Source organism: Saimiri boliviensis, chromosome 16, assembly GCF_048565385.1.
Source record: "Saimiri boliviensis isolate mSaiBol1 chromosome 16, mSaiBol1.pri, whole genome shotgun sequence".
NCBI classification, from domain to species: domain Eukaryota; kingdom Metazoa; phylum Chordata; class Mammalia; order Primates; family Cebidae; genus Saimiri; species Saimiri boliviensis.
Genome location: NC_133464.1, coordinates 80,709,384 through 80,732,166, shown reverse-complemented (window position 1 = coordinate 80,732,166; position 22,783 = coordinate 80,709,384). Strand labels below are relative to the sequence as shown.

The window sequence follows — 22,783 nt, the reverse complement described above, 5'->3', positions numbered from 1 at the left end:
ATTGCACCATTGCAATCCAGCCCCTGGGTGACAGAGTGAGACTTCATCTATTTTTTGTTTTTGTTTTTGTTTTTTAGAGAGGTTATTGCCTTTTTTTATTATTGCATTTTAGGTTTTGGGGTACATGTGAAGAACATGCAACATTGTTGCATAGATACACTTCTGGCAGTGTGATTTGCTGCCTTCTTCCCCATCACCTATATCTGGCATTTCTCCCCATGCTATCTCTCCCCAACTCCCCACCCCCCGCTGTCCCTCTCCTATTTCCCCGCAACAGACCCCAGTGTGTAGTGCTCCCCTCCCCGCGTCCATGTGTTCTCATTTTCAACACCCGCCTATGAGTGAGAACATGCGGTGTTTGATTTTCTGCTCTTGTGTCAGTTTGCTGAGAATGATGGTTTCCAGGTTCATCCATGTCCCTACAAAGGACACGAACTCATCATTTTTGATGGCTGCATAGTATTCCATGGTGTATCTGTGCCACATTTTCCCTGTCCAGTCTATCATCAATGGGCATATCTCTTAAAAAAAAAGGGGAGGGGGAATTTTTTACTGTCACTTGAGTGGTCTGTAGATAGTGACAAGAGGTAATATATGTGTTCACCCATCTTCGTAACCTTGTAATCTGAGACAGTCTCAGAAAGTAAGAACTTTTCCTGTTCTATTCTTTAATGTTTTTACTCGTGTCTTTTAAAAAAATTTAAAAATTATTTTATAAGTATAATTCGCTTATAATAAATTGTGTACATTAAAAGTATACAATGTCGTGGCTGGGCACAGTGGCTCATGCCTGTAATCCCAGCACTTTGGGAGGCCAAGGTGGACGGATCATGAGGTCAAGAGATCGAGACCGTCCTGGCAGTGGTGAAACCCGATCTCTACTAAAATACAAAAAATTAGCTGGGCATAGTGGTGCATGCCTGTAGTCCCAGCTACTCGGGAGGCTGAGGCAGGAGAATCCCTTGAACCCAGGAGGTGGAGGTTGCAGTGAGTCGAGATTGTGCTACTGCACTCCAGCCTGGCAACAGAGTAAGACTCCATCTCAAAAAAAGTATGCAATTTAGTAAATTTATACATATCTATAAAACCATCTCCATAATCAGAATAGTGAATTTAAGGATGGGCATGGTGCTCACCTCTGTAATCCAGCACTTTGGGAAACCAAGGTGGGAGGATCACTTGGGACCAGGACTTAGAGACCAGGCTGAGAGACAGAGTGAAATCCAATTTCTACAAAACTTAGTTATTAAAACATTAGCCAAGTGTGGTGGCATGAGCCTGTAGTCTCAGCTACTTGGGAGGCTGAGGTGGGAGGATAGCTTAAGGCCAGGAGTTTGAAGCTGCAGTGAGCTATGATCACGCCTCTGCATTCCAGCCTGGGCAAAAGAGCCAGACCCTGTCTCTAAAACAAACAAACAAAAAAAACCAATTTTTTTTAAAGAAAGCAAACTTACCCATCACTCCCAGATTTCCTCACAAAGATTTGATATCATGCCCTCCTACCAATCCCATTCCCCCACACCCAAGCCACCTCTGATCTGTTTTCTGTTCACTATAGACTAGTTTGCATTTTCTAAAATTTCACACAAATGGAATCACACAGTATGAACTGTTTTTTTTATAGGATGGGTAGTCTGGCTTCTTTCACTCTGCATTTTTTTGATATTTGTCCATACTGTTGTAGATATCAGTAGTTCATTCGTTAATTTCCGAGTAGTAATCTGTTGTATAGACATAAACACAATGTTTTAATCTATTCATCTGTGGACACACACGGGCTGTTTCCACTTTTGCTCTTACTGATAAAGCTGCTATTTATATAAAAGTCTTAATATGGACATACACTTTCATTTCTCTTGGGTAAATACTAAGGAGTTGAATGCCTAGGTTATATGGTAGGTGTATCTGTAACTTTTTAAGAAAGTGCCCAACTGTTTTCCAAAGAGGACAGAGCTTTCATATTTCCATTCACAGTGTATGGAATTCCAGTTGCCTCATACCTTGCTTACACTTGGTATGATGAGACTTAAAAATTTTGGCCTTTCTAATAAGTGTGTTGTAGCTCATTGTGGTTTTATTTATTTTTGTTTTTTATTTTCTGAGACAGAGTCTCGCTCTGTCACTCAGGTTGGAGCATAATGGCATGATCAGAGCTGACTGCAGCCTCAACCTCCTGGCCTCAAGCCACCCTCCCACCTTAGCTTCCTGAGTAGCTGAGACAACCTGTGTCCACCACCGTATCTGGCTAATTTAATTTTTGTATTTTTTGCCCAGGCTGGTCTTGAACTCCTGGACTTAAATCATCTGCCCGTCTTGACCTCCCAAAGTGCTGGGATTACAGGCATGAGCCACTGCACCCAGCCCTCTTTGTGGTTTTAATTTGTATTTACCTCCTGACTAATGAACACTGAACATCCATTTAGATGATGACATTACATTCTATAACCACTTTGCTGGTGTGTCTGCTCACAGCTTTTGCCCAAATCAAATCATTTTAAAAAACTATTATTTTATAATTCACAGAAATATATGCTCATGGAGTATAATGTGATGTTTTAATATATACGTACATTGTGGAATGATTAAATCAAGCTAATTAACATATACATCACTGTGGTTTTGATTTGAATTGCCCTACTGATTAGTGATGTTGAGCATTTTTTCAGGTATTTGTTGGCCATTTGTAAACAAGAAGGTATATATTTTTCTTTCTTTCTTTTTTTCTTTTTGAGATGGGGTCTCACTATGTTGCCCAGGTTGGAATGCAGTGGCTTTTCACAGGCACAATCCCATTACTGATCAGCATGGGAGTTTTGACCTGCTCTGTTTCTGACCTGGGACAGTTCACCCCTCCTTAGGCAACCTGGTGGTCCCCCCGCCACTCCCAGGAGGTCACCAGATGGATGCCAAACTTAGTGCAGACACCCAATCAGCATAGCGCACTACAGCCCAGAACTCCTGGGCTCAAGTGATCCTCCCACCTCAGCCTCCTGAGTAGCTGGGACTATAGGCACATGCCACTGCACCCAGTGGTATATATATTTCAAAGTAGTTAGAAAAGAGGACTTGAAATATTCCCAACACATAGTAATGATAAATATTCAAAGTGATGATTGCCTCAAATATGAGTTGGTGCTTACACATTCTATGCATGTCACAAAACATCATATGTACCCCATAAATATGTAAAATATTGTGTACCAATAAAAAATAGATGCATCACTAGGCTGGTTGCAGTGGCTTACACCTGTACTCTCAGCACTTTGGGAGGCCAAGGCAGGCAGATCATTTGAGATCAGGAGTTCAAGACTAGCCTTGCCAACATGGTGAAACCCCATCTCTACTAAAAATACAACAATTAGCCAGGCATAGTGGTGCATGCCTATAGTCCCAGCTACCCAAGAGGCTTAGACAGGAGAATCGCTTGAACCTGGGAGGTGGAGGCTGCAGTGAGCTGAGATCGTGCCATTGCACTCCAGCTTTCACAAGAGTGAAACTCTGTCTCAAAAAATAAATAAATAAATAAATAAAGGATGCATCACTTCATGTACTTATTTTCTCATACTGAGATGTCTAAAATCTACTCTCTTAGCTATTTTCTTTTTATTTATTTATTTATTTTTGAGGCGTTGCCTCATTCTGTCACCCAGGCTGGAGTGCAGTGGGGCCATCTTGACTGGCTGCAACTTCTGCCTCCCAGGCTCCAGTGATCCTCCTGCCTCAGCCTCCCGGGTAGCTGGGATCACAGTCATGCACCACCACACTAGGCTAATTTTTTGTATTTTTAGTAGAAATGGGGTTTCACCATGTTGACCAGGCTGGTCTCAAACTCCTGACCTTGTGACCCACCCGCCTTAGCCTCCCAAAGTGCTAGGATTATAGGCATGAGCCACTGCACCTGGCCTTTCTTAGCAATTTTCTCATAAACAATGCATTTTAAAACTATGAGCATTTTGACATTTATTTATTTATCCATCCATGCAATTAACAAATAATGAGTACCTACAATGGCCCCAAAAAGAGAAAATATATTACCAAATATAATCAAATGCTGATGTTTATTTTATTTCATTGTATACATTTGCCTTCTCCAGAGGGACAGAACCAACAGGATACATGTATTTCATATATGTACAAAAGGGAATTTATTAGAGAGAATTGGCTCACATAATTACAAAGGCGAAGACCCAGGACAGGCTGTCTGCAAGCCAGGAAATGAGAAAAGCCAGTAATGTGGCCCATTAAACGTCCAAAAGCCTCAAAACCAAGGAAGCCAACAATGCCTCCCCCAGTCTGAGGCCAAAGGCCTGAGGGCCCCCAGTGGGATCTTGGTGCAAGTGCCAGAGTCCAACAGTCAAAGAACCACAGTCTAATGTCCAAAGGCAGGAGGAGAAAAGGCATTCTGCTCCAGAAGGGAGAGAGAAGGCAGTGTTTGTAGCATGAATCAGGACTGTAATCTCAGCACTTTGGGAGGCCAAGGTGGGAGGATTGCTTGAGCCCAGGAGTTCGAGACCTGCCTGGACAACACAGTGAAACTCTGTCTCTATAAAAAACACAAAAATTAGCCAGGCGTGGTAGCATGTATCTCTAGGCCCAGCTTCTCAGGAGGCTGAAGTGGGAGGATCACCTTAGCCTGGGGTGGTCAAGTCTGCAGTGAGCTGTGATCATGCCACTACACTGCAGCTTGGGTGACAGAGTGCGATCCTGTCTCTGGGTGATAGTGTGGGAGGAAGGAAGGAAGAAAGGAAAGGAAGGAAGGAAGGAAGGAAGGAAGGAAGGAAGGAAGGAAGGACAAGGAAGGAAGGAAGGAAAGAAAGAAGGAAGGAGGGAAGACAGGTTTATTTATTTGCCTCACAGTTCTTTTTTTTTTTTTCTTTTTTGAGACAGAGTCTTGCTCTGTTGCCAGATGCCAGGCACCAGGCTGGAGTGCAGTGGCGCAATCTCAACTCACTGCAACCTCTGCCTCCCGGGTTCAAGCAATTCTTCTGCCTCAGCCTCCTGAGTAGCGGAGACTACAGGCGCATGCCACCACGCCCAGCTAATTTTTGTATTTTTAATAGAGACAGGGTTTCACCATGTTGGCCAGGATGGTATCGATCTCTTGACCTCGTCGTCTGCCCACCTCAGCCTCCCAAAGTGCTGGGATTACAGGCGTGAGCCACTGCGACCAGCTATTTGGCTCATAGTTCTGTCATACGTGTGAGAAGCATGATGCTGGCATCTGCTTCTGGTGAGGAATTCAGGAAGCTTCATATTTGAGTCCATTTTCACACTGCTGATAAAAACATACCCAAGTCTGGGAAGAAAAAGAGGTTTAATTGGACTTACAGCTCCATATGGCTGGGGAGGCCTCAATCGTGGTGGGAGGTGAAAGCAACTTCTTACATGGTGGCAGCAAGAGAAAAATAAGAAAGATGCAAAAGCGGAACCCCCAATAAACCCATCAGATCTCGTGAGACTTATTCACTATCACAAGATAAAAAAAAGTCAGGCCCCTATGATTCAATTACCTCCCCCTGGGTCCCTCCCACAACATGTAGGAATTCTGGGAGATACAATTCAAGTTGAGATTTGAGTGGGGACACAGAGCCAAACCATATCATTCTGCCCCTGTCCCCTCCAAATCTCATGCCCTCACATTTCAAAACCAATCATGCCTTCCCAACAGAACCCCAAAGTCTTAACTCATGTCAGCATTAACCCCAAAGCCCACAGTCCAAAGTCTTATCTGAGATGAGCAAGTCCCTTCCGCCTATGAGCCTGTAAGATCAAAAGCAAGTTAGTTACTTCCTAGATACAATGGGGGTACAGGCATTGGGTAAATACAGCCATTCCAAATGGGAGAAACTGGCCAAAACAAAGGGGTTACAGGGTCCATGCAAGTCTGAAATCCAGTGGGGCAGTCAAATTTGAAGCTCCAGAATGATCTTTGACTCCGGGTCTCACATCCAGGTCATGCTGATCCAAGAGATGGGTTCTCACGGTCTTGGGCAGCTCCGCCCGTGTGGCTTTGCAGGGTACAGCCTCCCTCCTGGCTGCTTTCACTGGCTGGCATCGAGTGTCTGCAGCTTTTCTAGGTACACAGTGTAAGCTGTCGGTGGATCGACCATTCTGGAGTCTGGAAGACAGTGGCCCTCTTCTCATAGCTCCAGTAGGAACTGTCCCAGTAGGAACTCCGTGTGGGGGCTCCGACCCGACATTTCTCCTCCGCACTGCCCTAGCAGGGGTTCTTCATGGGGGCCCCACCCCTGTAGCAAACTTTTGCCTGTGCATGCAGGCATTTCCATACATCTTCTGAAATATAGGCAGAGGTTCCCAAACCTCATTCCTGACTTCTGTGTACCCACAGGTTCAACACCATGTGGAAACTGCCAAGACTCTGGGCTTCAACCCTCTGAAACAACAGCCTGAGCTGTATATTGGCATCTTTCAGTCATGGCTGGAACTGCTGGGACACAGGGCACTAAGTCCCTAGGCTGCACACAGCACAGGAACCCTGGGCTCAGCCTAGGAAACCACTCTTTTCTCCTGGGTTTCTCTCTGGTTTGTGATGGGAGAGGCTGCTGTGAAGGTCTTTTACATGGTCTGGAGACATCTTCCCCATGGTCTTGGAGATTAACATTAGACTCCTTGCAACTGATGCAGATTTCTGCAGCAGTTTGAATTTTCCACCAAAAAACGGGTTTTTCTTTTCTATTGCATAGTCAGGCTGCACATTTTCCCAGCTTTTATGCTCTGCTTCCCTTGTAAAACTTAATGCCTTTAAAAGTACCCAAGTCATCTCTTGAATGGTTTGCTGCTTAGAAATTTATTTTGCCAGATACCCTAAATCATCTTTCTCAAGTTCCAAGCTCCACAAATCTCTAGAGCAGAGGCAAAATGCCGCCAGTCTCTGCTAAAACATAACAAGAGTTGTCCCTTCGCTCCAGTTCCCAAGTTCCTCGTCTCCATCGGAGACCACCTCAGCGTGGACCTTATTGTTCATATCACTATCAGCACTTTTGTCAAAGCCATTAAACAAGTCTCTAGGAGGTTCCAAAACTTTCCCACATTTTCCTGTCTTATTCTGAGCCCTCCAAACTGTTCCAACCTCTGTCTGTTACCCAGTTCCAAAGTTGCTTCCACATTTTCAGATATCTTTTCAGCAACGCCCCACTCTACTAGTACCAATTTACTGTATTAGTCCGTTTTCACACTGCTGATAAAAATATACCCAGGACTGGGAAGAAAAAGAGGCTTAATTGGACCTATAGTTCCACATGGCTGGGGAGGTTTCAGAATCATGGCAGGAGGCGAAAGGTACTTCTTACATGGTGGTGGCAAGAGAAAAATGAGGAATAAGTAAAAGCGAAAACTCCTGATAAACCCATCAGATTTTGTGAGACTTATTCACTATCACAAGAGTAACATGGGAAAGACCAGCTCCTATGATTCAATTACCTCCCCCTGGGTCCCTCCCACAATGCATGGGAATTCTGGAGTATACCATTCAAGTTGAGATTTGGGTGGGGCCACAGAAAAACCATATCACTTCCACTCATGACAGAAGGCAAAGGGGAGCAGACATTATATGGTGAGAAAGGAAGGAAAAGAGAAAAGGTGAATGCCAGGCTCGTTTTTACAATCAGGTGTTGTAGGAACTAATAGAATGAGAACTCACTCATTCCCACAGGATGACATCAAGTCACTCATGAGGGGCCACCCCCAGGACCCAAACACCTCCCACTAGGCTCCATCTAAAACGTTAGGGATCTGGCTGGGCGTGGTGGCTCATGCCTGTAATCCCAGCACTTGGGAGCACAAGGTGGAGAGGAAAAATGACCTGAGATCAGGAGTTCGAGAACAGCCCAGCCAACATGGTGAAACCCCATCTCTACTAAAAATACAAAAATTAGCTGGGCATCGTGGTGCATGCCTGCAATCCTAGCTACCTGGAAGGCTGAGGCACCAGAATCACTTGAGCACAGGAGGTGGAGGTTATAGTTAGCGGAGATGGTACCACTGCACTCCAGCCTGAGTGAGAGAGAGAGAGACTCTGCCTCAAAAACTAACTAAATAAATAAAACATTAGGGGTCAAATTTCAACATGAGATTTGGAGCAAAAAATATCCAAACTATATCAACATTTTTTTTCAATTCTTCCATTACTTTCTTTTAATTCAAACATGCATACACAAAGAAAGGTTTCTGTCCTTTAATTTTTTTTTTTTTTTTTTTGAGACAGAGTTTCGCTCTTGTTACCCGGGCTGGAGTGCAATGGCGCGATCTCGGCTCACCGCAACCTCCATCTCCTGGGTTCAAGCAATTCTCCTGCCTCAGCTTCCTGAGTAGCTGAGACTACAGGCATGCGCCACCATGCCCAGGTAATTTTTGTATTTTTAGTAGAGACGGGGTTTCACCATGTTGACCAGGATGGTCTCGATCTCTTGATCTCGTGATCCACCCGTCTCGGCCTCCCAAAGTGCTGGGATTACAGGCGTGAGCCACCGCGCCCAGACTTCTGTCCTTTAACTTTTTAACAGAATATACAGAGCCACATGATACAATTTTCATTTCAAATTATGGGGAATCACATTCAAATATGCTTAGGTTTGACAAGTTGCTGTTACAATACTGAGAAATTTCATGAAAAAGGTATTTAACAATTTTTAAGATAATCAAGTATCTCTTTGCTATGTGGGCCAACACATTAATAGTAACTTGTTTAAAAATGCAGTCTTTGAGACTTAAAATTATTATAAAACAATATCAAGATTATATAGATATACTTCCTGAATTACTCAAACTCATTCCATTCTGATGGAAATGTTATACATTAGAATATTTCATGAAACCACTTCTCCCTCACACTTACCTGTAAAAGTCGAAAACTAAATCACAATTTCCTAAGACATAACTATTTCTAGAATACATTGGTGTAATCATAAAATACTATTACAAGTAAATTATTGTTTTCATACTAACACATTTTACCACAACATCTTTCCTAAAAAGACCAAAAAAAAAAAAAAAAAAAAAATTGGGAATTTGGATTTCCCTTAACATAATAGAATCTCATACTTTCTGATTTAAATAAACTTCAACTCTTTTTCCAGCAGGAACTATCTACACAGCACAGTGCTGCATATAATTATACCAGTGAGATGTACATTTGGATTCACCAAATGATCGACACAGTGGTGCCAAAGTTTTTCTGAAGGTAAAAATGCTAAGAAAGGCCACAGTGGACGGTGCCCGACACTGAATACAGTAAATTCCAGGTGCCACTGCGCTTCAGAGACCACAAGTTTCAAATATTTTTCAGCAACGGAAAAAGAAAAAAAAAAAAAACATTTAGAGAAATGCAGAGTAAAAATATGTAATTCCACTGTCTATAATGTAATTTTCCAGACAGTGTTTCCTTCCTTCAACTGGCAAATCGAGCTTAACATAAAACTACAGAAAGTAAACAGGATCAGAATAGGAAAGAAAATCTTTCTTGTTTTCTCATCAAGGGAATGCACTAGGATTAGCACGGGGATCTTTCTGGTTCCTGTATCTGTAGGTCAGCCAAACACCCAGGATCTCTGTAAAACTGAAGAACAGGCCAATGCCACCAACAAATCTCAAAACCTCTCCAGCGTATTCTCCTATGATCGAAGCACATGGCGAGCACGGGTTGTCACTTTTAACACAGCTAGCCAGACAGGTGTCATTTGGGTTAAAACTTCGGAACCCACAGCAGTTTAAATTTTTCTGGATGTCATTTTGAGCCCTTGCTGTATTGTTCCAACCAACCTCAAGAAGCTGACCCTGTTGTTCCTGGTTCAGGGCTAAACAAGCACAAGACACAGAAAACTGGACAATAAATACAAGTAAGAGAATAATCATATAAAAAAAATAGCAACACCTGATGGTGTTTTACGGCTCCCATCAGTCCCACTAAAGCAATCATGTACAAGAAGATGCCCACGGCAATGACCACGCCGACCACTCGGAGACTGTGGTGGTCAATGCCCCACGCAGCAATCCAATTAGCAGCAGACTAACCAAGGTATAAAGCAGGTTGAGGGCGCACAGGCAGTTCTTGGAACACGCGAAGCCCTCGCAAACCATCTTGGAACCTGTGGTTGCCAGCAGCCGCACGTAAATTCGACTCCGGCGGAGCTTCCCGGACAGCCGCTTTGTTCTTGCCTTTGGGGCCTGACCCAGGCAGGGCAGCAGCGCGGACGCAGGTGGGGGCCGGAGCCGGGGGTACTGTAGTGCGCGGCGTGCCCGCGGCGGCTCGGACCCGCTCTGGAAACTGTGGCCACAGCAGCTCTTCTTTTTTTTTTTTTTTTTTTTTTAAGATGGAGTTTCACCTTGTTGGTCAGGCTGGTCTTGAACTCCCGAGCTCAGGTCATCCGCCCGCTTTGGCCTCCAAAGTGCTTGGATTACAGGTGAAAGCCACCACGCCCAGCCTTATGTTAACATTATTATCAGCTATAGTCATCATGCTGTACAAGAGATATCCAGAACTAATTCCTCCTAACTGAAACTTTGTATTACTGAGTTTTGCGAGTTTAAAATTACATATATTCTGGATACAAGTCCTTTGTCACTTATGTAATTGGCAAATATTTTCTGCCAGTCTGTGGCTTGTTTTTAGAAGATCAGAAATGTTTAATATTGAAGATGTCCAATTTATCAATTTCTCTTCTATGGATCATGCTGTTGGCCTTGTATCTAAAAAATCTTCACCTAATCTCAAATCAGAAAGCTTTTCTCCTAGAAGTCATATAGTTTTGTTTTACATTCAGTTTTACATTTAGGTCTATAATCTATTTTGAGTTAACTTTTCATACTTCATGACATATGGATCAAAGTTTGGCATACAAATATGCCATTGTTCCAGTACCATTTGTTTAAAGACTGATTGCTCCACTGAATTACCTTTACAATTTTATAAAAAATAAATTGACCAGTCGGGCGCAGTGGCTCACGCCTGTAATCCAAGCACTTTGGAGGCCAAGGTGGGCGGAAGACCTGAGGTTGGGAGTTCAAGACCAGCCTGACCAACATGGTGAAACCCCATCTAAAATAAATAAATAAATAAAATTGACCATTTATTTTTGGTCAATTTCTAGATCGCTAATTGCTGTACTGTTCCATTAATCTGTTTGTCTACCTGGAGGCCAATTCCACACTGTCTTGGTTACTATTGCTTTATTATAAGCCTTGGAATCTACTATAAATTCTCTAACTTTGTTCTTCTTTAGAGTTCTATCAGATATTCTAGTTCTGTTGCATTTCCATATGAATTTTAGAATCAGTTTGTCAATTTCTGCAAAAAGGTCTACAGGAATTTTAAAAGGAATTTCATTGAATTGCTAAATCAATTTGGATAAAACAGACATTATAACAATATTGAGTTTTCTAATATATAAACATGGCATATCACTCCTTTTAATTAGATCTTGTTTAATTTCTCTTACCAATGCTTTATAGTTTTCAGTATGGCTCTTGTCCCTCTTTCTCCCTGTTTCATAATTTTGGATCCTATTTTGGTATTTTTCTCTTCAATTTCTGATTGTTAGTTGCTAGGATATAGAAAGACAATTTTTTTCCACACTGATAGTACATCCTGCAAACTTACAGAACTCACTTATTAGTTATAGTCACTTTTTGTAGGTTCTATAGAATTTTCTACACAGGTTATCAGGTTGTCTGCAAATAAAGACAGTTTTATATCTTCCTTTTCAATCTGGATGCCTTTCATTTCTTTTTCATGTCTTAATACATTGGCTAGAATCTCCAGCATAAAGCTGAATTTAAAAAGTGAGAGTGGATATCCTTGCCTTGTTTCTGACCTTAGGAAAAATATTTGTTCTTTTACTATTAAGTGTAATGTTAGCTATTGGGTTTTAACAGATACTCTTAATTATAGTTTGAGGAAGGTAAGTTCCTTTCTCTTTCATGATTTTTTTTTTTTTTTTTTTTTTAGACAGTCTTGCTCTGTCACCCAGGCTGGAGTGCAGTGGCGTGATATAGGTTCACTGCAACCCCTGCCTCCTGGGTTCAAGTGATTCTCATGCCTTAGCCTCTGAGTAGCTGGGATTACAGGCACCTGCCACCATGTCTGGTTAATTTTTAATGGAGACATGGTTTCACCATGTTGGCCAGGTTGGTCTTGAATTCCTGATCTCGGATGATCTGTCTACCTCACCCTCCCAAAGTACTGGAATTACAGGCGTGACCACCATGCCTGGACTACTTTGATTCTTACAGCCAGGTTCTTGCTCTGTCACGCAGGCTTGAATGCAGTGGGATTATCATAGCTCACTCTAACTCTGAATTCCTGGGCTCAAAGTTTTCCCACCTCAGCTGCCCAAGTACCTAGGACTACGGGCACATGCCACCACACTCAGTTAATTTTTAAAAAATTGTTTAAGGGTAACATCACACACTGGGATCTGTTAGGGGGAAATAGGGGAGGGACAGCAGGAGGTGGGGAGTTGGGGAGAGATAGCATGGAGAGAAATGCCAGATATAGGGAGGAAGGCAGAAAATCATACTGCCATGTGTTTACCTATGCAACAATCCTGTATGTTCTTCACATGTAACCCAAAACCTAAAATGCAATAAAAATAAATAAATAAACAGGCCAGGTGCGGTGGCTCATGCCTGTAATCCTAGCACTTTGGGAGGCCAAGGTGGGTGGATCACCTGAGGTCAGGAGTTCAAGACCAGCCTGACCATCATGGTGAAATCTCATCTTGTAAATAAATAAATAAATGAATAAATAATTGTTTAAATTTTTGTAGGGATGGGGTCTTGCTATGTTGCCAAGGCTGGTCTCAAACTTCTGTCCTCAAGCAATCCCCAGTCTCATCCTGTTAAATCACTGGAATTATAGGCATGGGCCTCTGTGCCCAGACTTTTATTTTTTTATTCTTATTTTTATTATTTCTGCTGCCCACTCCAGGAAGATCTTTTTTTTAGACATAATCTCACTGTGTCACCTAGGCTGGAGTGCAGTGGTGCGATCTTAGCTCACTGCAACCTCTGCCTCCCATGCTCAAGGGATTCTCCAACCTCACCCTCCCAAGTAGCTGGGATTACAGGCAGCAGCCACGATGCCCAGCTAATTTTTGTATTTTTTGTAAAGACAAGGTTTTGTCATGTTCTCAGCCTGGTCTTGATCTCCTCAGCTCAGGCAATCCTTTACACCTCAGCCTCTCAAAGTGCTGGGATTACAGGCATGATCCACCACATGCCCAGCTGAATCACTTCTATGCCTAGTTTGCTAAGATGTTTTTATCAGTAACGGATGTTGAACTTTGTCAAATGCTTTGCCTGTATCTGTTGAGATGATCAGATAGATTTGGTTTTGTTCTTTTTTTTTCTTGAGTAATAATGTCCATTTTAGTCTATAAATATATTGATTGATTTTCAAATGTTAACCAAACTTGCATTCCTGGAATAAGCATCAGCTGGACATCATCTATTATCTTTTTTATATATCATTGAATTCAATTTATTAAAATATTACTAAAGATTGTTGCATTTACATCATAGCAGTTACTGATCTATACTCTTCTTTTAAGCTTTGTCTGGTTTTGGTATCAGAGTAGTGCTGGCTTCATAGAATGAGTTGAGAAGTGTCACCTCTTCAGTTTTCTGGAAGAGTCTGTATAGAATTGGTTTTATTTCTTCTTTAAATGTTTGGTGGATTTCCCAGTGAGAGTCATCTGCTCCAATAAGTTTCACTGTGAGAATATTTTAAAGTACGGATTAAATTGCTTTATTATAGCATTACTTAGGTTATCAATTATTCTTGAATGAGCATTGGTAGTACATCTTTTAAATTTTTTCCATTAATCAAAGTTGTCAAATTATAGGTATAAAGTTGTTAGTAAGATTTCCATATTAACCTTTTAATATCTGTAGATTATGTAGTGATACTACCCACATTCCTGATGTTGGCAATTTGTGTCTTCTATTTTTCTTATCAGTTTGGCTAGAGGTTTACTAATTTTATTGATCTTTTATTGTCCTTAATTGCACCAATTTTCTCTAATTTTTTTCTCTTTTCTTTTTCTTTTATTTTTCACTCTGATGATTATTACTGTGTTTCCTTTCTTTTGCTTACTTTTTTTTCTTTCTTTCTTTCTTTCTTTTTTTTTTTTTAAAGAAATGGTGTTTTGCTGTGTTGCCTTGGCTGGACTTGAACCCTTAAGCTCAAATGATCTCCCAGGTCAGCCTCCCAACTAGCAAGGACTATGGACATAGGCCACCATGCCTCGCTATTGTTTTTGGGTTTTTTTTGTTGTTGTTTTTTGAGAGATGAAGTCTTGCTATGTTACCCAGACTAGTCTCAAACTCTTGGCCTCAAGTGGTCTTCCCACTTCAGCCTCCAAAAATTCTGGGATTATAGGCACAAGCTACTGTAATGGCCTCTTTCTATTATTAATTTTAATTAATTAATTGTATTTATTTATTTTACAAAAATGTCCTGTGGGCATTAATTTGGTTTGTTTTTTGTTTTGAGTCTCACTCATCACCCAGGGTGGACTGCAGTGGTGCGATCACAGCACACTGCCACCTCAAATTCCCTGGGCTCGGGTGATCCTCTCACCTTAGCCTCCTGAGTAGTTGAGAGTACAGGCAAATGCCACCAATTATTTTTCCTATTTTTTGTAGACATGGGGTTTTTTCATGTTGCCCAGGCTGGAATTTTAATTTAGTGCCACTGTAGTCAGAAGACATGCTTTGTATGTCTTGAATCTTTAAAGATTTACTGAAACTTGTTTTATGGTTCAGAATATACCTTGAAGTTAAGTGTGCACTTGAAAAGATGTGCAAGCCAGGTTGGTAGCTCTCACCTATAATCCCAGCACTTTGGGAGGCTGAGACGGGCGGATCACCTCAGATCAGGAGTTCGAGACCAGCCTGGCCAACATAGTGAAGCCCTGTTTCTACCAAAAATACAAAAAATTATTGGGGCCTAGTGGTGCATGCCTATAGTCCTAGCTACTCGGGAGGCTGAGGCAGAAGAATCGCTTGAGCCCAGGAGGTGGAGTTACAGTGAGCAAAGATTGTGACACTGCACTCCAGCCTGGGCAACAGAGTGAGGCTCTGTCTCAAAGAAAGAAAAGAAAAAAGATGTGCATTTGACTATTGTGACTATTGTTAAGTGGAATGTTCCATAAATGTGATTAGGTCAAGTTGCTTGACAATGCTGTTCAAGTCTTCGATAGCCTACTTATTTCTTTGTCCTTGTTCTATCAATTATTGAAAAAGAAGAGTCATACACTTTGAATATAATTGTGTATTTGTTGATTTCTCCTTGCAGTTCAGTCAGATTTTGCCCCATGTATTTGCAAGTTCTGTTATGAGATGCATACATGTTTAGGATTTTACGTCCTTTTGATGAATCAAGCCTTACAGCATTATGAAATGGCTCTTTGTTCTTAGCAATATTCTTTTCTCTGAAATGTACTTTGTTTAATATTATTATTAACTCTCTGGCTCTCTTTTGATTAGTGTTAGAATGGGATTTTTCCCCCATCCATTTGCTTTTAACCTATTTGTGTATTCATATTAAGGGCTAGGGCTGGACATGGTGGCTCACACCTATAATCCAGCACTTTGGGAGGCCAACATGGGCAGACCACTTGAGCCAGGAGTTTGAGACCAGTCTGGGGAACATGGCAAGACCTCTTCCTTTTTCTTTTTTCTTTTTTTTTTTTTAAAGACGGGGTTTCACCATGTTGGTCAAGCTGGTCTTGAACTCCCGACCTCAGGTGATCCGCCTGCCTTGGCCTCTGGAGTGCTTGGATTACAAGCATGAGCCACCACACCCGGCCAAGACCCCTTCTTTAAATAAAAAATTAAACTTAAAAAACATATCCAGGACAGGTTTCATTTAGGATGCATACAGTTGGGTCTTACTTTTTTTCTTTAGCCAAATCTGAAACTTCTGCCTTTTATGATATTTATATCATTTTAATTTACAGAAAGTATGGACATGATTAGATTTATATCATTTTAATTTACAAAAAGTATTGACATGATTAGATTTAAATCTACTATATTGTTCTTTGTTTTCCATTTGTCTCATCTGTTTTTTATTCCCTTCTTTTTTCTGCCTCCTTTGGGAGTAACTGAGCTCTTTAAAAAGTTATTCCACTTTATTTCCTTTTGTGGATTATTACCTACAATGCTTTGTTGTTTTAGTAGTCACTTTAAGGTTCATAGTATACATGTTTACCATAACACAGTCTACCTTTAACTGATGTTAGATATTACTTCATAGCTAATACTAGAACCTTACACTGGTATATTTCCATTTCATTTACGGTATTGCTGTCAGGCTTTGTGGTATTGCTGGCATGCACTGTACTTCTATATAAGTTATAAACCCTACAAGACACTATTATTATTATTATTATTATTGTTGCTTTAAACAGTCAATTGTTGGCTGGGTATGGTGGCTTACACCTGTAATCCCAGCATTTTGGGAGGCCAAGGCAGGCAGAACATCTGAGGTCGGGAGTTCAAGACCAGCCTGACCAACATGGAGTAAACCCATCTCTACTAAAAATACAAAAAATTAGCCGGGTGTGGTCGCACATGCCTGTAATCCCAGACTCAGGAGGCTGAGGCAGGAGAATCGCTTGAACCCAGGAGGCAGGGGTTGTGGTGAGTGAAGATCCTACCATTGCACTCCAGCCTGGGCAACAAGAGTGAAATTCCACCTCAAAAATAAAATAAAATAAAATAGTCAGTTGTCTTTTAAAGGGATTTAAATAATAAGGAAATGTCTGTACTTACTCAAGTAGTTATCATTCCCACTATTTTTTGTTCCTTTTTGTGAATCCAGTTTTTTTTTTTTTTTTTAAATAAGATGGGTTCAGCATGTTGGTCAGGTTGGTCTTGAACTCCCGACCTGAGGTAAACCGCCAGCCTTGGCCTCCAAAGTGCTTGGATTACAGGCATGAGCCACCATGCCCGGCCCAGATTTTCATTTTGTATTATTTTCCTTCTGTCTGAAGAACGTGTACGTGTGTGTGTGTGTGTGTGTGTGTGTGTGTGTGTGTGTGTGTGTTTGAGAAGGAGTTTGCTTTGTCACCTATGCTGAAGTGCAATGGTGAAATCTCTGTTCACTTCAACCTCTGCCTCCCAGGTTCAAACAATATTCCTGCCTCAGCCTCCCAAGTAGCTGGGATTACAAGCTTGCACCTTTACATCCAGCTAATTTTTGTATTTTTAGTAGAGATGGGGTTTCACCATGTTGACCAGGTTGGTCTTGAACGCCTAACCTCAAGGGATCCGCCCACCTCAGCTTCCCAAAGTGCTGGGATTGAAGGTATGAACCACCCTGCCCAGCTGTCTCAAGAACTTTCTTTAACAATTCCTATTGTGCCAGTCTGGTAGTGATTGTTTCTTTCAGTTTTTGTACATCTGAAACACCATTTGTTTCTCATTTTTTAGATTTTTTGAAAAAAATATAGAACTACAAATTTATATTATTAATTTTGCTCTGTTGCCCAGGTTGAAGTGCAGTGGCATGATCATAGCTCACTGCAGCCTTGAACTCCTAGGCTTTAGCAATCCTCCCACCTCAGCCTCTGCTTTGATTGCAAGGACACACCACCATGCCTGGCTAATTATTTTATTTACTTATTCTGTAGAGACAGTGTCTTGCTATGTTGCCCAGGCTGATCTTGAACTCCTGGCTTCAAGAAATCCTCCTGCCTCAGCATCCCCAAGCATTCTTCAGTTGTTTTTGTTTGGTTTGGTTTGGTTTTTGAGATGGAGTTTTGCTCTGTCACCAGGTCTGGAGTGCAGTGGTGTGGTCTCTGCTCAATGCAACCTCCACCTCCCGGGCTCAAGCAATTCTCCTGCCTCAGCCTCCCAAGTAACTGGAATTACAGACGCCCACCACTACACCCAGGTAATTTTCTGTATTTTCAGTAGAGATGGGGTTCCACCATGTTGGCTAGGCTGGTCTCAAACTCCTGACCTCGTAATTCACCCTCCTCAGCCTCCCAAAGTGCTGGGATTACAGGCGAGAGCCACCGCACCTGGCCCATTCTGCAGTTCTTAAAAGATGTTGCAGTGTTTCTTCTCTCTTTAGACTTACCTCATTCATGACAAGAAGTCTGCCAAATGAACGTATCTTTTTTCTCTGGATGCTTTTAAGATTTTCTCTTAGTCTCTGGCTTTAACAAATTTCATTATAATGGGCCTTTGGTAGTTTTCCTTAGTCATGTGCTTGAGTTTCACTGGGCTTCCTGAACCTATAGGTTTATCATTTTTAACTGATTTTATCAATTTTCCTCCATTATTTTTCAACTATCTTTTCTGTCATCTTCCTTTCCCCCATTCTCTACTTGAGGGACTCTAATTACACATATATCTGACCACCTGCAGTTCCGCAGCTCCCTAATTCTCTGTTCACGTTATTTGGTCTTTTTTCTCTGGTCATTTTGTATAGTTTTTATTGCTAGGGCTCCAAGTCCACTAATCTTTTCTCCTGCGATGTTTAATCTGTTACTAATCCTCTCCAATGTAGTTGAGTTTTCTCCCTTAGAAGTTCAATTTGGATAATTTGTTATATTTATGATGTATGTCTCTGCTTAATCTGTACAACCCTTACTCATTCAGAAATACATTGAATACTGTTACAATAACCGTTTTAACTTTCTTACCTACTAATTCCACATTTGGTGTCATTTCTGGATCCTTTTTGAGTGACTGATTTTTCTCCTTACTATGAGTTAAACTTTTCTTCTTTGTTTGTCTAGTAAGTTTATAATTGGGTGTCAAACATTGTGAATTTTACCTGGTGTCAGATGTTTCTGTCTTCTGTTAAATATTCTTGAACTTTTTTCTGGGATGCAATTAAATTTATGGTAAACACTTTGTTCTTTCATGTATTGCATTTAAGCTGGGTTAGGTGGAATCAGAGCAGTGTTCAGTCGAGAGTTAATTTTTTTCCACTAATGGACTTCACCAAAATGAAAAACTTTTGCTCCTCAGAAAACATTCTCTGTTTTTTTGTTTTTTTTTTTTTTTTTTTTTTTTTTTGAGATGGAGTCTCACTCTGTTGCCCAGGCTGGAGTGCAGTGGCACAGTCTCGGCTCACTGCAACCTTGGCCTCCCAGGTTCAAGCGATTCTCATGCCTCAGCCCCCATAGTAGCTGGAATAACAGGTGCACACCACCGTGCCTGGTTAATTTTTATATTTTTCGTATATTAACCACCGAGCCAGGCCTAAAAAAATTCTTAAAAAATGAAAAGACAACTGGGCGCAGTGGCTCACACTTGTAATCCCAGCACTTTGGGAGACCGAGACAGGTGGTTCACTGGAGGTCAGGAGTTCGAGACCAGCCTGGCCAACACTGTGAAACCTTGTATCTACTAAAAATACAAAAATTAGCTGCACATGATGCCACATGCCTATAATCCTTGCTACTCGGGAGGTTGAGGCAGGAGAATTGCTTGAACCCAGGAGATGGAGGTTGCAGTGAGCCAAGATTGAACGACAGAGCGAAACCCTATCTCAAAAAAAAAAAAAAAAGAACTGCTGCCGGGCGCGGTGGCTCACGCCTGTAATCCCAACACTTTGGGAGGCCGAGGCAGGTGGATCACGAGGTCAAGAGATCGAGACTATCCTGGTCAACATGGTGAAACCCCGTCTCTATACAAAAAATTAGCTGGGCGTGGTGGCACGTGCCTGTAATCCCAGCTACTCAGGAGGCTGAGGCAGGAGAATTGCCTGAACCCAGGAGGCGGAGGTTGCGGTTAGCTGAGATTGTGCCATTGCACTCCAGCCTGGGTAACAAGAGCGAAAACTCCGTCTCAAAAAAAATAAAAATAAAAATAAGAAAAGAAAAAAGAAAGAGAAAGAAAAAAATATAAGAAAGACAAGCCACAGACTGGAGAAAACATTTTGATGATATATGTGTGAAAAAGTTCTTGTATCCATAATACCCAAAGAACCCTTAAAACCTAATAATAATAAAACAAACAATCCAATTTTTAAAATGGGCAAAAGATTTTAGGAGACACTTCACCAAACAAAATATAGGATGACAATTAAACACATGAAAAGATGCTTAACACCATTAGTTATTAGGGAAATGCAAATTTAAGCCACAGTAATACATTGCTACACCCCTATTACAATGGCTGAAAACCAAATCCAAATCACTGACAATACAACAGGCCGATGATGACCTTGAGCAAATGCAATTCTCACACGTTGTTGGGGTAAATGACAAATGATACAATCACTTTGAAAAACAGTTTGGCAGTTTCTCATGAAGTTAAACATTCACTTAGCATGCAATGCAGCAATACAATACCACTCTGAGGTATTTAGCCAAAGGAAATGAAATCTATGCTCACACAAAAACCTGTATTCAAATATTTTAGCTGTTGTATTCATCATTGCCAAAAACTGGAAGCAAACAAACGACCAGTCAGCTGGTTAATGGATAAACAAACTGAGCCTAACCATACCATAGGATACTACTCAGCAGCAGAAAGAAAAAACTACTGATATACAAAACAACATAGAAAAATCTGATAATTCCACTATGTGAAATAAACACACTCAAAGGCTATGTATCATAAGATTCCACTTACATGACATTCTTTGAGGGTAAAAATGATGAAAGAAGAAAAGAACTTACTGGTTGGGGTAGGGATCAGGGTTGACTATAATAAAAGGCATAACGGAACTTTTTTTTTTTTTTTTGAGATGGAGTCCTGCTGTGTCACCCAGGCTGGAGTGCAGTGGCGCCATCTTGGCTCATTTAATTCCCTTCTCCTGGGTTCAAGCAGTTCTGCCTCAGCCTCCTGCGTAGCTGGGATTACAGGAGTCTGCCACCATGCCCAGCTAATTTCGCTTTTTTTTTTTTTTTTTTTTTTTTTAATAGAGATGGGTTTTCACTATATTGGCCTGGCTGGTCTCGAACTACTGACCTCAAGTGATCCTCTGGCCTTGGCCTCCCAAAGTGCTGGGATTACAGGCATGAGTCCCACTGCCCCCTCACCATGAGGGAACTTTTGAAGGGAATGGAAATGTCTATATCTTGATAGTGGTGGCAGTTCTATGACTGTATTTGTTTCTTAAACTCATAAAACTGCATACTAAAAAGAATGAAATTTACTGTATGAAAATTATAGCTCAATAAACCTGACTTTTTAAAAAGCTGGTCAGGTCTGGTGGCTCACACTTGTAATCCCAGCACTTTGGGAGGCCAAGACAGGAGGATCACTTGAGCTCAGGAGTTTGAGACCAGCCTGGGCAACATGGCAAAACCACATCTCTACCAAAAATACAAAAATTAGCCCGGTGTGGTGGTGCACACCTGTGGTCTCAGCTACTCAGGGGGCTGAGGTGGGAGTCCAGGAAGTCAAGCCCACAGTGAGCCATGATCACGCCACTGCACTCCAGAATGGGTGAGAAAGAGATCGGTGGCAGGTGAGACCTGTCTCAAAAAAAAAAAAGCCAAAGGAAATTTGCCATCAATACTAAGGTTCTTTCCAAAAATTCATTCTAAAACCTTAATGGAAATTCCCACAGTCCAGTTCCAAACACATTCTGAGCAGTGAGGACAACTCTGGAACTGAAAAAGAGCTCTCAGAGTGGTGTATTTTGAAGGGACAGTACTGGGATGGGGGTAAGTCAGAAAAAACACTGACATTAATCTAAAACTTTAAAGAGCTGTAAATTTACACATTATGAAACAAACCAGAGAATGTTAAGACACTTCATTTTCACGTTGTCTTCTGTGAGACAAAGAGTTGGAGACCAGAGCTTTTGAAAGTTCTCAGCTTTGAAGCCGGGCGCGGTGGCTCAAGCCTGTAATCCCAGCACTTTGGGAGGCTGAGGCGGGTGGATCACGAGGTCAAGAGATCGAGACCATCTCGGTCAACATGGTGAAACCCCATCTCTACTAAAAATACAAAAAATTAGCTGGGCATGGTGGCGCATGCCTGTAATCCCAGCTACTCAGGAGGCTGAGGCAGGAGAGTTGCCTGAACCCAGGAGGCGGAGGTTGCGGTGAGCCGAGATCGTGCCATTGCACTCCAGCCTGGGTAACAAGAGCGAAACTCCGTCTCAAAAAAAAAAAAAAAAAAAAAGAAAAAAGAAAGTAAGAAAGTTCTCAGCTTTGATAACTGCATTTGAGCAACGCATTTATCCTCTTTGTGCCCCATTTGCTTCCTCTGGTAAATGAGGGCAGTAGACTGGATAACTCTAAGGTTTCATTTTCTGAACTCATTCATTCAATATTCTCTCTCTGTAAATTCTCATAATTTTGACTACCATCTATCTGCTCGTGAGGCTGGGTACAGAGGCTCATGCCTTTAATCTCAGCACCTTGGGAAGCCAAGGTGGGAGGATTGCTTGAGCTCAGGCATTCAAGACCAGCCTGGGCAACACAGCAAGACCTCATCTCTATAAAAATAAAAAATAGGCTGGGTGCAGTGGCTCATGCCTGTAATTCCAGCACTCTGGGAAGCCAAGGTGGGTGGATCACGAGGTCAGGAGTTCAAGACCAGCCTAGCCAACATGGTGAAACCCCCACCAATCTCTACTAAAAATACAAAAAATTAGCCAGCATGGTAGAGCACGCCTGCAGTCCCAGCTACTTGGGAGGCTGAGGCAGGAGAATCGTTTGAACCCAGGAGGTGGAGGTTGCAGTGAGCTGAGATTGCACCACTGCACTCCAGCCTGGGTGACAGGGTGAGACTCTGTCTCAAATAATAATAATAATAAATATAAATATCTGCTCATGAGTTCCTA

At 41.7% G+C, this 22,783-nt stretch overlaps 1 protein-coding gene and 1 pseudogene across 5 annotated transcripts in view; both read right to left on the bottom strand.

Annotated features, from left to right (window-relative positions):
• FLT3 (fms related receptor tyrosine kinase 3) overlaps positions 1 to 22,783 on the bottom strand; it is a 133,582-nt gene that overhangs the window by 72,815 nt on the left and 37,984 nt on the right. The window lies entirely within an intron of this gene.
• Positions 831 to 21,960, bottom strand: LOC141581676 (tetraspanin-13 pseudogene; annotated as a pseudogene).